Genomic DNA, 11,865 nt, shown 5'->3' on the forward strand with positions numbered 1-11,865 from the left:
AGTGGCCCTGATCCAGGCCAGCAGGGAAGGAGGGGTAGGTAAGGTGTTCACACTAACAAGTAGCATAACACAAGCTGGGTAACACAGATCAAAGATAGTCCTGCCCAAGAGTGGTGTAACTGAGCTGCATAAGAAGTGCTTAGTTTCAGGTGTTAATGTACAGACAATCCAGGGGTTTAGAGCTCCAGGAGCCACTTGAAATTGCTATGTAACAAGGTTCTAAAATGCACCATCTGGGAAAGCCTAAGGGCCTTGTTGCATGGTAATTTTGGGTGGCTCCTGGAGCGCTTAACCCCTGGACTATCTACACATTAACAATTTAGATTCGTGTTAAGCACTCGTTATGCAGCTCAAAGTTACTCTACTCCAGGGCAAGATCATCTCTGATCCGCACTACCCAGCTCCTGTTCCATTAAAGTGTAGCAACTCCCCACAGATGTGTTGCCCAAGTTGAAGTCTTTCAGTATCCCAGGATCTTTCACACCCCTGCCTGTAAAGTAGGGATAGAAGCCTGTCCTGGTTTACCAGCACTCTAGTGACAACTCACAGCTACAGCTCCTAATCCTGTCCCTGCTTACCAGGCCTCTAGTGGCAGATCACAGTGATGCTGGTGGGGGACGCTCAGAGGTTTCTAGACTAAGGGTGTGACTGCTTCAAACTCCAAGCTAGCACTACACCGATCAACAATTGTGTGGCTCACAGCATAAGGTGTAACAAGGCCCTAATAATGGTTTAGGCAGGCCTTCTAAAGTGTCCAATTTAGTTTAAAAACCCCAGCATTAACCCCTTTTGAATCACTGTCTGAGATTGGAGCAAAAATTAATAAACAAATATTTTGTTAAATAAACAAAAATAATACATTAGAAAATGTATTATGTAATTTATATTGAGTCAAATATTAAATCCCATAGGAGAATTTTTGAATAAATATATATCTAAGAGCTTAAAATAATATTTTGCCTCTAATTATTCTTCCTATCCAGCTGCCCCTACCTCCAATTGGGACATGACGTTAGTCAGAAAGTATCACAGATGCCAGTCAGTATTGCTCTAAGGATCAAACAACAGATGAATCCTTTTGTGAGTCATGTGGCCAGGTTTTCTTTACTCCAGAGAACAGAAGTCTTCTTTCTACAGCGCACTCAGACCCAACAGTATGAGGAAACTAGCCTGCACTGAATCCAGTGCTATGAAACACTAGTGCAAATGCTACTGCCGTGTCACTACATCAGAAAATGAAGCAATATGTCCATTCTGCAAGAAATCTGTGCCTGCAGAAGTCTTTTCTGTATTTTATAATCTAACAAGTTATAAAAACACAAGCAAAACAGTTTTTGGGTTGCTATGAAAAACTGGTAATGTTTGACTTCTACCTTTTTTTCAGAGCTATATCTGTTTATGGAACTTCTGACTCGTATTGGTACGTATTCCGAGAACACAGAAATCAATCTTCAATAGACTGTTGTATGAATTCTGCCAATGGTACTAATTCTCTCTCTGTTCTTTCATTTGTACCTTTTCTGGGAAATTCTATTCAGTTACTATAAGCCATAGGATTGGAGCTGAATATATACTAACATTATAAATATTTTTTGATATGGAGGTGTTTGGTGACTTGGGAGTTGCAAACCAGTAAGATTTGCTCTGGTGGCTAATAAATTGGTTGAAGGGATAATTAAAAGCAGAACACCTAAAACATCGCAAAGAAATAGAGACAAATTAATACTATTTATGCAAAGAAGTAGTCGCAAAAAATTTTTAAAAGGTTATGGGGAGGTCTGAGAGAAACGCTGCCAGGCTGCATGGAGCTGGGGGGATGGCGGGGGACATGGCAAGCACACAGCACAGCAGTGTAAAGCATAAGGCAGTGAGGGAGGGGGCTGGATGCAGCAGATGGAGGGGAAGGGCAGGGAGAGGGAGACACACACACACACACACACACACACACAGACTCACTCACTCTCTCTCTCTCTCTCTCTCTCTCTCTCTCTGTCTCTGTGAGTCAGGGCCTGGGAGGGTGTGGGTCATGGCAAGCTGATAGTTATAGTAATGGGTCCCAATGTGAAAAAGTTTGAGCACCACTGATACAGGTTATAAGGTAGCGTTCCACATTTTTGGTTTTTACTGAATTTAACCAATAAATTACCTGATTTTTTATTGAGATTCTTTTTTAGTGATTTGCACCCATTTTTCATGTGCCCCCTGGGACCTGTGCAGCAGGGGGAGCTGCCACCCCCTTCCTGTGCCCCCCAGATGAGCTCCCACTCTGTCCCTCTCCCCGCCCTGCCCGCCTGGGCAGTGCCTGGTGGTGTGGGTGCAGGGGTCCCAGGGGCTCCATCCCCTCTGGCCCAGTGGCGCAGTAGAGGCTGGCCCCACCCCAGCCCCCCCACTCTGGGTCCCCCAGGTGGTGTGGGGAGGCAGCTGAGGCCAGTGCTGGGCTGGGGGGGTGATGCGTTCTTCCCTCCCCACCCCTTTCCTCTACAGACTTTCCCACCCAGGGGGGCATGTTCAGTGACATCCTCCTTTTATCCCAATATCAACCCATTTTTTCAGTTTGGAAGATAAACCCTGAAAAATTCCCGGAATTTTTTTTTTTTTGAAAATAAAAAGTAAGAATGCAGAACACTAGTTATATGTTTGCTCTTACCTGAAACAGAGTGTTCAGAAATATAGTGTTTAGTTCTGGTTACTGTGTATCAGGGCTGTCCAACTGGTGGCCTGGGGGCTACAAATGGCCTGCAAGAGTTTAATGTGCAGCTTCAGGCTCCTACACAGTCACTAGCTGGGGCTATAGGCTCCCCACCTCCCCATCAGCTTTTGCTTCCTACTCTTGCCCTAGAGAGTGGGGTTGATGCAGCCCTCACTGCCAGGAGAACCATGGTATGGTGTAGATGTAATGTGTGAGGGGAGGGTGAGGGGGGCTGCCCATGTGCCCAGAGCATGTGTGTGTGTGTGGGGGGGGGGGGTTGGCTGAGGTGCCTGTGGCTTGAGCTATTGTGGTCCCTGATTTGCTTTGCATGGCATGTGGCCCCTGGCCACTTAGATGTTGGACAGCCCTGCTCTGTATAAAAAGGAGTACAGCAGAAAGAGGTTGTTCAAAAATGGGAAATAATTATTTGTAGCCTAAAAAACCCTTTTGTATAAAAGAAAATTAGTAACACTGAGACGTTTACTTTAGAGGAGACTAAAAAGAGGGGAAATCAGAAAGGTAAGAGAGTTGGACAGAAGCTGAGCACTTCTATTTATTGTCTCTCAGTGGAAGAACAAATGAAACTCAAAGAAATCAAAAGGCAATTTTAAAACTAACAATTACTATTACATACAACATAAAATTCAACTCAGATGCACACTGCTACAAAACAACACGGCCAAAAAATTTACAATATTAAAAATATTGGATATCTGTATACAAGTAATGATAATTCAGAAACAAATATATCAGCAAGCATTATGACAAAATGGATGAATTTTGAAGGGTGTGACAAGACTCTAAGGCAGTCAAGGCCACAAGGGTACACACTCCCCACACTAACCTCTCCAGTCATTCTCTCTCACACCCAAGATGCCCTTCAGATCCTCATCCCTTCTTACACTTCTAACACCACCAAGACTTGGTCTTGGTCATGAGGGTACAAATTCCTGTGGGGCAAGATACTATATTATAAGATCATTATATATAGGGCTAAAAAAACCTAACTTCACTAACTAGGAAAAACACTACAGCAAAACTGGGGAAGACTGAATGTAACACAATCTGTTTTTAATATTTATCACAGAATCATAGAAAATTAGGGTTAGAAGGTACCTCAGGAGGTCATCTAGTCCAACTCCCTGCTAAAAACAGGACCATCCTCAACTAGATCATTCCAGCCAAAGCTTTATTGAGCCAGGCCTTAAAAACCTTCAAGGATGGAGATTTCACCACATCTCTAGGTAATCCATTCCAGTGCTTTACCACCTTCCTAGTGAGAGAGTTTTTCCTAATATCTAACCTAAACTTCCTTTGCTGCAACTTGAGACCGTTTCTCTTTGTTCTGTAATCTGCCACCACTAAGAACAGTCTAGCTGAAATATGGAGTGGGCAAAATATGGCCTGAAAGCTGGATCCAGCCTGCGGAGGGACTTTGGCCAACCTGTGGTGGGTGTCTTCTACCCCCCTGCCCCAGGTGTCATCTGGCCCATGCCACACAACCTGCTACCCCCTGGGTATGCAGTGGGGCTAGGGTGGCTCCTTTCAGTTGCCGCCACTGGCCCTAGCCCCATGGAGACTGGCGGGGACCCATAGGCACAGCCCTGACCTAGGCCTTCCCCACACTTGCTCTGACCTGCCACTGTCATATCAAATCAGCTCCAGACTAGCCAGTGGAGGACCAACGGGGGAGGGGAGCCACGCTGGCCAGAGAGGCTGGGGTGCGTCGTGTTTTGTGTGTAGCCCACCCGGTGGGCTGTGGGCTTCTTTTGCCTTTCTGGCCGGAAATTCTGGCCGCCAACCCTGCCCACATGGCCGGTGTGCCACGCTGCTAATTCTCCTGCAGAAGTGCTGTGGGGTGTTGAGCCCTGCACAAGCTGATTTGCCTCAGGACCCATACTCTGCTCGAATCATCCCGGGGGGTGGGGAGGAAGCGCAAATGCAGGCATTGGCTCCCAGGCACTGGAGACCCACAGGACGTCACTGAGACCAGCCGGGATCTGTGTACACAGCCCCAACCCCGTCCTGTGCCTGCTCTGGACTGGCCCACCCACAATGAGCAGCAAGGGCAGTAGTAGCACCCAGGCAGAAGCTACTGCTGGGTGCGGGGGAAAACCGGTTGCCCCCACCTTGCTGCTGCCAGGCTTTCCTTGCTGTGGCCACCTAGAGGCTGCCTGGCAGCTCTTCTCTGCTGTCATCACTGGGTCAGCCAGCGGGGCAGTGGAGAGGAGCCACAGGGCATTAAGGGTGCAGGCTCCAGACAGCCCTACCAAGAAAGGCCCAGCAGCAGCCAGAGGGGGCAGTTGTTTTTCCCTTGCACCCAGCAACAGCTTCTGCCTTGCCACCACCATTCATCATAGGTGGGCTAGACTGAAGCAGGTGCAGGGCAGGCCCTGTCTGTGTATGCAGGTTCCAGGCTGGACTAAGGGTGGTTTACTCTGGCCAGGCAGGTTTGGAGTGTGCTCAGGGTGGTCTGAGGCTGGGAATGGGGCTGTGCATTTGGCTACCAGCTGGTTCAGAACTGGTCCACTATGGCCAGGGTGAGTTCCAAGTGGGCGTGGGGTAGGCAGGGGCCAGGTGCTCAGCTGCTGCATATGGCCTGCAAGGGTGGCAGGGAGGACCTGCGGGGCCTGTGGGCTCTGGATTTGGTAAGCTGTTGCAGGGGGAGAGGGGATTGGGGGTGCTGACTGGCCAGCAACAGCTCCCCAAAATTGCCTATGTGGCCCATGGCTCCAAATAATTGCCCACTCCTGATCTAGCTCCATACTCCTTTTAAGTATCCTTTAGATAGTTGAACACTGCTATCAAATCCCCCCTCAGTTTTCTTATGTACACTAAAAAAGCCCAGTTCCCTAAGCCTCAGCTCAGATGTCATGTGCCCCAGCCCCCTCACCATTTTCATTGCCCTCTGCTGGACTCTCTCCAAACTTGCTTACATTCTTTATGTAGTAGGAGGCCCAAAACTGGGCACCCCAGTACAGAATCGAGGGGAATTACCTCTCTTTATCTGCTGGCAACGCTTCTACTAATGCAGCCCAGTATGCTGTTAGCCTTCTTAGCAACAAGGGCACACTGCTGCCTCATACCCATCTTCCTGTCCACTGTAACCACCATTTTCTTTTTTGCAGAGCTGCTGCTTAGCCAGTTGGTCCCAAGCACGTAGCAGTGCATGGGATTTCTCTGTCCTAAGTGCAAGACTTTGTACTTTTCTTTGTTGAACCTCATGAGATTTGTTTTAGCCCAATCCTCCAATTTGCCGAGGTCCCTCTGAATCCTAGCCATACCCTCCAGGGTATCTACTACTCCCCCCACCTTGGTGTCATCTGCAAACTTGTTAAGGGTGCAATCCATCCCATCTTTCAGGTCATTAATGAAGAGATTGAACAAAACTGGCTTGAGGACCAACCCCTGGGGCACTCTACTTGATACCAGCTGCCAACTAGATGTTGAGCCATTGATTACTACTCCTTAAGCCTGATGATCCAGCCAGCTTTCTATCCACCTTACAGTCCATTCATCCAACCCATACTTCCTTAGCTTGCTTGTGACAATGTTGTGGGAGATATCCACAGAGCTAGGCATCTCATCATAGAAGGTAATGTCAGGCATGACCTGCCCTTGGCAAATCCAGCTGCCTGTTCCTCATCACTTTCTTCTCCTCCAAGTGATTAGAGATGGATTCCTTGTGGACCTGTTCCATGATTTTTCTGGGGATTGAGGTAAGGCTGACTGCTCTGTAGTTCTCTGGATCCTCCTCCTTCCCTTTCTTAAAGATGGGCACTATATTTGCCCTTTCCAATCATCTGGGACCTTCCTTGATTGCTACAAGTTTTCAAAGATAATGGCTAGTGGCTCTATAGTCACATCAGCAAAGTTCCTCAGCACCTTTGGATACACTGCATCCGGCCCCATGGACTTGTACACGTCCAGCTCTTCTAATTAGTCCGTAATGTCTTGCTTCACCACTGAGGGCTGCTCACCTTCTTCCCCACAAAAAACTCCCAACACTGCACTCTCACTGTTGGCAAGGGTTTACTTTACAGTCCACAGCTGGTTCCAGTGGTAAGCAGGAATTATCACTACAGCAAATTTATCCGTGTCCTCAGAGGTCTGAGGTTCTCTGTTGCCCTCAACGGTTGCCTCTACCTTACTGCTCCAGGCTTTTCTGCTGCAATCCCCATGTGGCAGACTCCCCCTGTCCAGGCTGGCAGGTACTCAGAGAGGCATACACAAGCACATGCAGCTTGCTGGAGTCCACTGAGCCTGCTGGTGTGAAGCCCCAGAGAATGGAGACAGTCTGCCATGAGGTCCCATCACAGAAGGATAAAAACATGATGCTTCTATGTATAAGCCAAATTTTAAGCATTTGGTTTAGAAAAATAACTTTTGTATGGGCAAGTTATTATTTAACTGTCTACTGCAGAGTTTTTTGCAAGGACTAGTCTCTGAACAGTGCTGAATGTCTATTGTCAGACACGTGCAGAGATGAATCCAGGTTTTTTAAAAGTCGGGTGTAGGAGTAGCAACTGACACTAAAGGGTGGCTGCACTCCCTCACTCCTATCTCCCCCACTACCACTAAGGTGGTCAGACTGTGCCACAGGAGCAAAAGCAGGGGACTTAAATCCCTGAAGTAGGTAAGAATCTCTCCCTGACACAGGTTTCGATACCCCCTCCCATCCCATCTGTGCTCAGCAGCACCTCCCTTCCCTGCCCTCCTAAATTACCCTTCACCCTCTACTTATGCCTCTGGGTGCAGGGAGAAACACCCACTGCTTTAGCCATCCCAGCTAAGGCTGGAAGGAGTGGCTGCATTGGATGCCAGGCTCAGACAGGTATAGAGATAGTAGCTGGTGCATTTCTCACTTCCTGCTGGCAGGGAGCTCCTGGGAAGACTGGGCAGGGAGGGGAAAATACCCACTGCTGCTGTGCCTCCACTGCCCCTGGGCCAGCAGTAGAGAGCAGGGGAAGGGATGAGTGGCAAGAGAAGGGAGGTATGGCTGAGTATGAGGGGAAAGGGAATGGATGATCCAAGGGAGAAGGTGGTATTCTTACTTGTTTTTGGGATGTTCTCCAGCTGCTTCTCCCACTCCATAGTGTGAAAAGGGGGGTGCAGTGGTGACCACTGCATTCCCTTTGGATCCATCCATGGATATTATAGTAGGAAACAATGGTCTCATTGCTAAGGTACTGCAACTTATGCAGACTAGTATTATCTAATTACTTCCTTATGATTCTCCCATCTGCTTGTATCTCTATGTGGTCTCTTATCTTACACTTAGATTGTAATCTTTTTGTGATAACAACCATCTCCCTGTTTCTTTATGGTGAGTACCATAATTGGGATCTGATCTATGGTCAGAGCTCTGGATAAAAGATGTATACAGATATTAATTTCTACCAGAAGAAATTTCTACCAGAAGTTAAGTCAGGGAGAAGTATATAAATGTTCAGTCTCCTGGAAGTAATTCAGCTATGTTTGTTGCTGGGTTTTTTTACCTGGAGTTGTCATTTTTGCTCCAGAAGAAAAAGACTGAACTTCTAGACACTTTTGGTTTCTACCAGGAGAAGAATGATTCTCCCAGTAGAAACTAAATGTCTGTATCCAGCCAAAATCTTTTTGATACAAGTCTCCCTTTGCATTCCCATCTTTAAAAGGAGAGACTATAGACAAAAACATTCAAGAAGCTGAATGAAGACAATGCTTTTGTCTATACTTTTATACAATACCCTACCATAGGAATAAAGTACAAAGCTCAGCCTCTTTGAGACTGTGGAATGGATTCCCCTATGAGGACTTTATTTTCTTCTCCAAGTGCAAGGCACAATTCTTTTACCTTGTCTTCAGAGAACTATATATACAAAGATTGTATGTGAGTGTATGTTACATATCACTAGAAATACACACACAAACTTAACCTATAATAGCCAGGAGTAAAACTGCATATACTTCTCCCCAATTAGACAGAACAAAAGAATAAACGAACCTTAATTCCACCTATTACAGAACCTTTCAGCTATTACAAATTTGAAAATAACCTGAAGATTTTTTGAGGTGCTGACCTCAAGGAACATTAGCCACACTTGAAGGCAGGTTGATCTTTAGTCAAAACAGTCAATAGTCAAAGATCATCAGTGAAATCAATGTATGCTATCTGCACTGTGGATATTTTTTCCTAGTGTTGCTAACTCTATTTAAAAAGAGTAACTCAGCTAAAAGAAAAAATAGGGAAAAATCCTACTTATGAATATCTATTTCTTTAATGTTTTGAACATCTCCAGTAAAAATTAAGATCAAAATAGAATTCCTAGATTTTCAAACTGTGATACTGTACTAGTTTTACTGATCTTGTTCTGTACAATTTATGGGAGAACCCAAACATTTTGACAGTTTTACCATCAAGTAATAGACTTCCTTTTACAAAACTGCAGTTATTAGTTTATTTACTTGACTCTAATATGAGGTTCTTTTCCCTATTCAAAATGAGGAAAACAAAGCCTTGTTTTGTAATCAAGTATCAAGTAAAATTACACCACCTGCAGTCAGAAGAGGTAGCAGGAACCCACTTGGTAAAGCTCAGGGTAGCACAGGACCCAGAGCCAGAGCAACCAGAAGCATGGTATATGGTGGCAGGGGGAGGAAAAGTGGCCAGTGGGGCAGGGCAGGCAGTGAGGTAGGACAATGGCAGAGGTATCAGGCAGTGGGTACAAGTGGCAGAGTAGCAGGCAGAAGGTGAGGGGAGTCACAGGCACAAAGGGGCAAGTGGCTGGGATCAGGCTGCCTCCCCCCTCCCCCAACTGCTTTTTCCCCTGTTGCAGCACTGGGGGAAAGAGATAATGAATTTAAGATGAGCTTCCAATATTTGGAAAATTATAAATCTAATTACTGGGAGGTCATCTTAAATTTAAACTCATCCTGGATTTGGGTATTGTATATCTATTTCAACCTTCCACAGAATTCTCTCTTAGATACTCTTTACTGTTAGTTTAAATCTACTACCTTTTTTTTTTGTAACTACACACATACATAGAACACATTTTAGGTATTACATCTAATTATGTTTACACCAGTAGTGCTCAATCTTTCTGGCCACATGGGCTATATGAGTGGGGCATGGCCAGTCTGTGGGTGGGATCTGATGCAGAAGTAGTACACAGAGCCAGCCTCATACACTGAATGGGAAGCAGAGATTAAACCACATACTGAGTCTACACCAAGAATGCTCAACCTCTGGATGGCATGGTACTACAAGCTGGACACAGTGCCTTAATGAGTCAGAAAATTTGGTGATGGGGGAAGAGAAGCAGCAATTGCTGCTCCCCTCCTGCCAATTTTCCAGATCTGTGGGGAGCCCTGTAGGCCATAGCATGTGGGGAGCCCTGTAGGCCACAGCATGCTAGATCAGTGTGTGGAGATGGCCCAGGACCTGATCTGGACATACAGGTAGGTGCTAGCTGGAGGCGATCCAGCTGTGCAGAGCCACAATCTGCTAGCATGAAGTCCTGAGCTGAGGGGTGCTCAGTGGAGGTGGTCTGGAGTCTGGACCTGGGATCTGATCAAGCCCATGGACAGGCCCCAAACCTCTCATCCAGTCCACTGCACACAGCACTACTGGTCTACGCAAGAATTTTAAAAGCCTATTAGTAGGAACTGAGGTCAGGTATCAATACATTAGAGATAAAGGGGTTACATCTAACTCAGGAGGTGCACAGCCCCATCAGGGGAGATGCCTTGTTGGATCTGGTCCTGTCCACGGGTGACGACTTGGACTTCAGAAGGGTGGATTTCAATGAGGTAAGGAGAATAGCTGGGGAGGCGCTGAGGTCCCGGAGGGGAGGGGAGTTGGGTGTCCACGAAGAGTGGCCGTTCCTTAAGCAGATGATCCTCCAAGTCCAAAGTGAGGTAATCCCAACACGGACCAAAGGGAGCAAGAGGGCACAAAAGCCCCTATGGCTCACCAAAAGCATATGGGAATGTCTCCTAGCTAAAAAGGAGGTGTACACCCAATGGAAGGGAGGGGCCATCCCCAGGGAGGGCTATACCTTGGTTGCTCGGGGCTGTAGGGGGGCAGTCAGGAAGGTGGAGATGGAACTGAGACTAGCTACCCAGATCAAGGACAACAAGAAGTCTTTTTTTAAATACATAGGGGGTAAAAAGAAGGTACCAGGTAATGTGGGGCCTCTGCAGGACACACTAGGAAATCTGGTCGTCTCATCAGACAGCAAAGCTAACCTATTTCACAATTTCTTTGCTTCCATTTTTCAGAGCAGGGACTGGTCACCCCCCCACCAGGACCCCCGTAGGTCCCAGAGGAGGTGTACCCAGGCCTAGGGTCACTGAGGACCTAGTGAGGGAACTTCTGGAGGCACTGGACATACTTAAATCAGCAGGTCCTGATGATCTCCACCCCAGAGTGCTGAGGGAATTAGCAGGGGTCATTGCGGGACCCCTGGCATGGCTTTATGAGCACTCATGGTGCTCTGGTGAGGTGCCAGAGGATTGGACAAGGGCCAATGTGGTTCACATTTTCAAAAAAGGGGGGAAGGAGGACCCAGGAAACTATAGGCCAGTCAGTCTTACCTCGGTCCTGAGAAAGCTTTTTAAGAGAGTAATGCTGGAGAATGTCTGCGAGGGGCCAGCAGGGGATATTATGTTTAGGGGAAACCAACACAGGCCCACTAGAGGCAGGTCCTGTCAGACCAACGTGGTGGCCTTCTATGACCAGGTCACAAAATCCTTAGACACAGGGGTAGCAGTGGACGTAGTTTTTCTGGACTTTAGGAAGGCCTTCGACACTGTCACTCACCCCATTCTCATTAAAAAACTAGGAGACTGTGGCGTTGACACCTATACAGTCAAATGGGTCACTAGTTGGCTAGAGAGTGGTGGTGGATGGGTGATTTTTGACCTGGAGGGATGTGGACAGTGGGGTTCTGCAGGGCTCAGTCCTCGGCCCACACCGTTCAACATCTTTATCAGTGACTTGGACGGGGTGTAAAAAGCACCCTGTTCATATTCGCAGATGACACTAAGATGTGTGGAGAAGTGGGCATGCTAGAAGGGAGGAATAGGCTGCCATCAGACCTAGACAGGTTACAGGGGTGGGCGGATGAGAACAGGATGGGTTTCAATGCTGACAAGTGCAAGGTGCTGCACCTGGGGAGGAAGAACCAGCA

At 47.1% G+C, this 11,865-nt stretch overlaps 1 protein-coding gene across 2 annotated transcripts in view; it reads right to left on the reverse strand.

Moving 5' to 3' along the window:
• Positions 1 to 11,865, reverse strand: part of CUNH15orf41 (chromosome unknown C15orf41 homolog) — a 168,758-nt gene that overhangs the window by 101,991 nt on the left and 54,902 nt on the right. The window lies entirely within an intron of this gene.

This window comes from Crocodylus porosus, unplaced genomic scaffold (assembly GCF_001723895.1).
Source record: "Crocodylus porosus isolate Cpor-Errol unplaced genomic scaffold, CroPor_comp1, whole genome shotgun sequence".
NCBI classification, from domain to species: Eukaryota; Metazoa; Chordata; order Crocodylia; family Crocodylidae; genus Crocodylus; species Crocodylus porosus.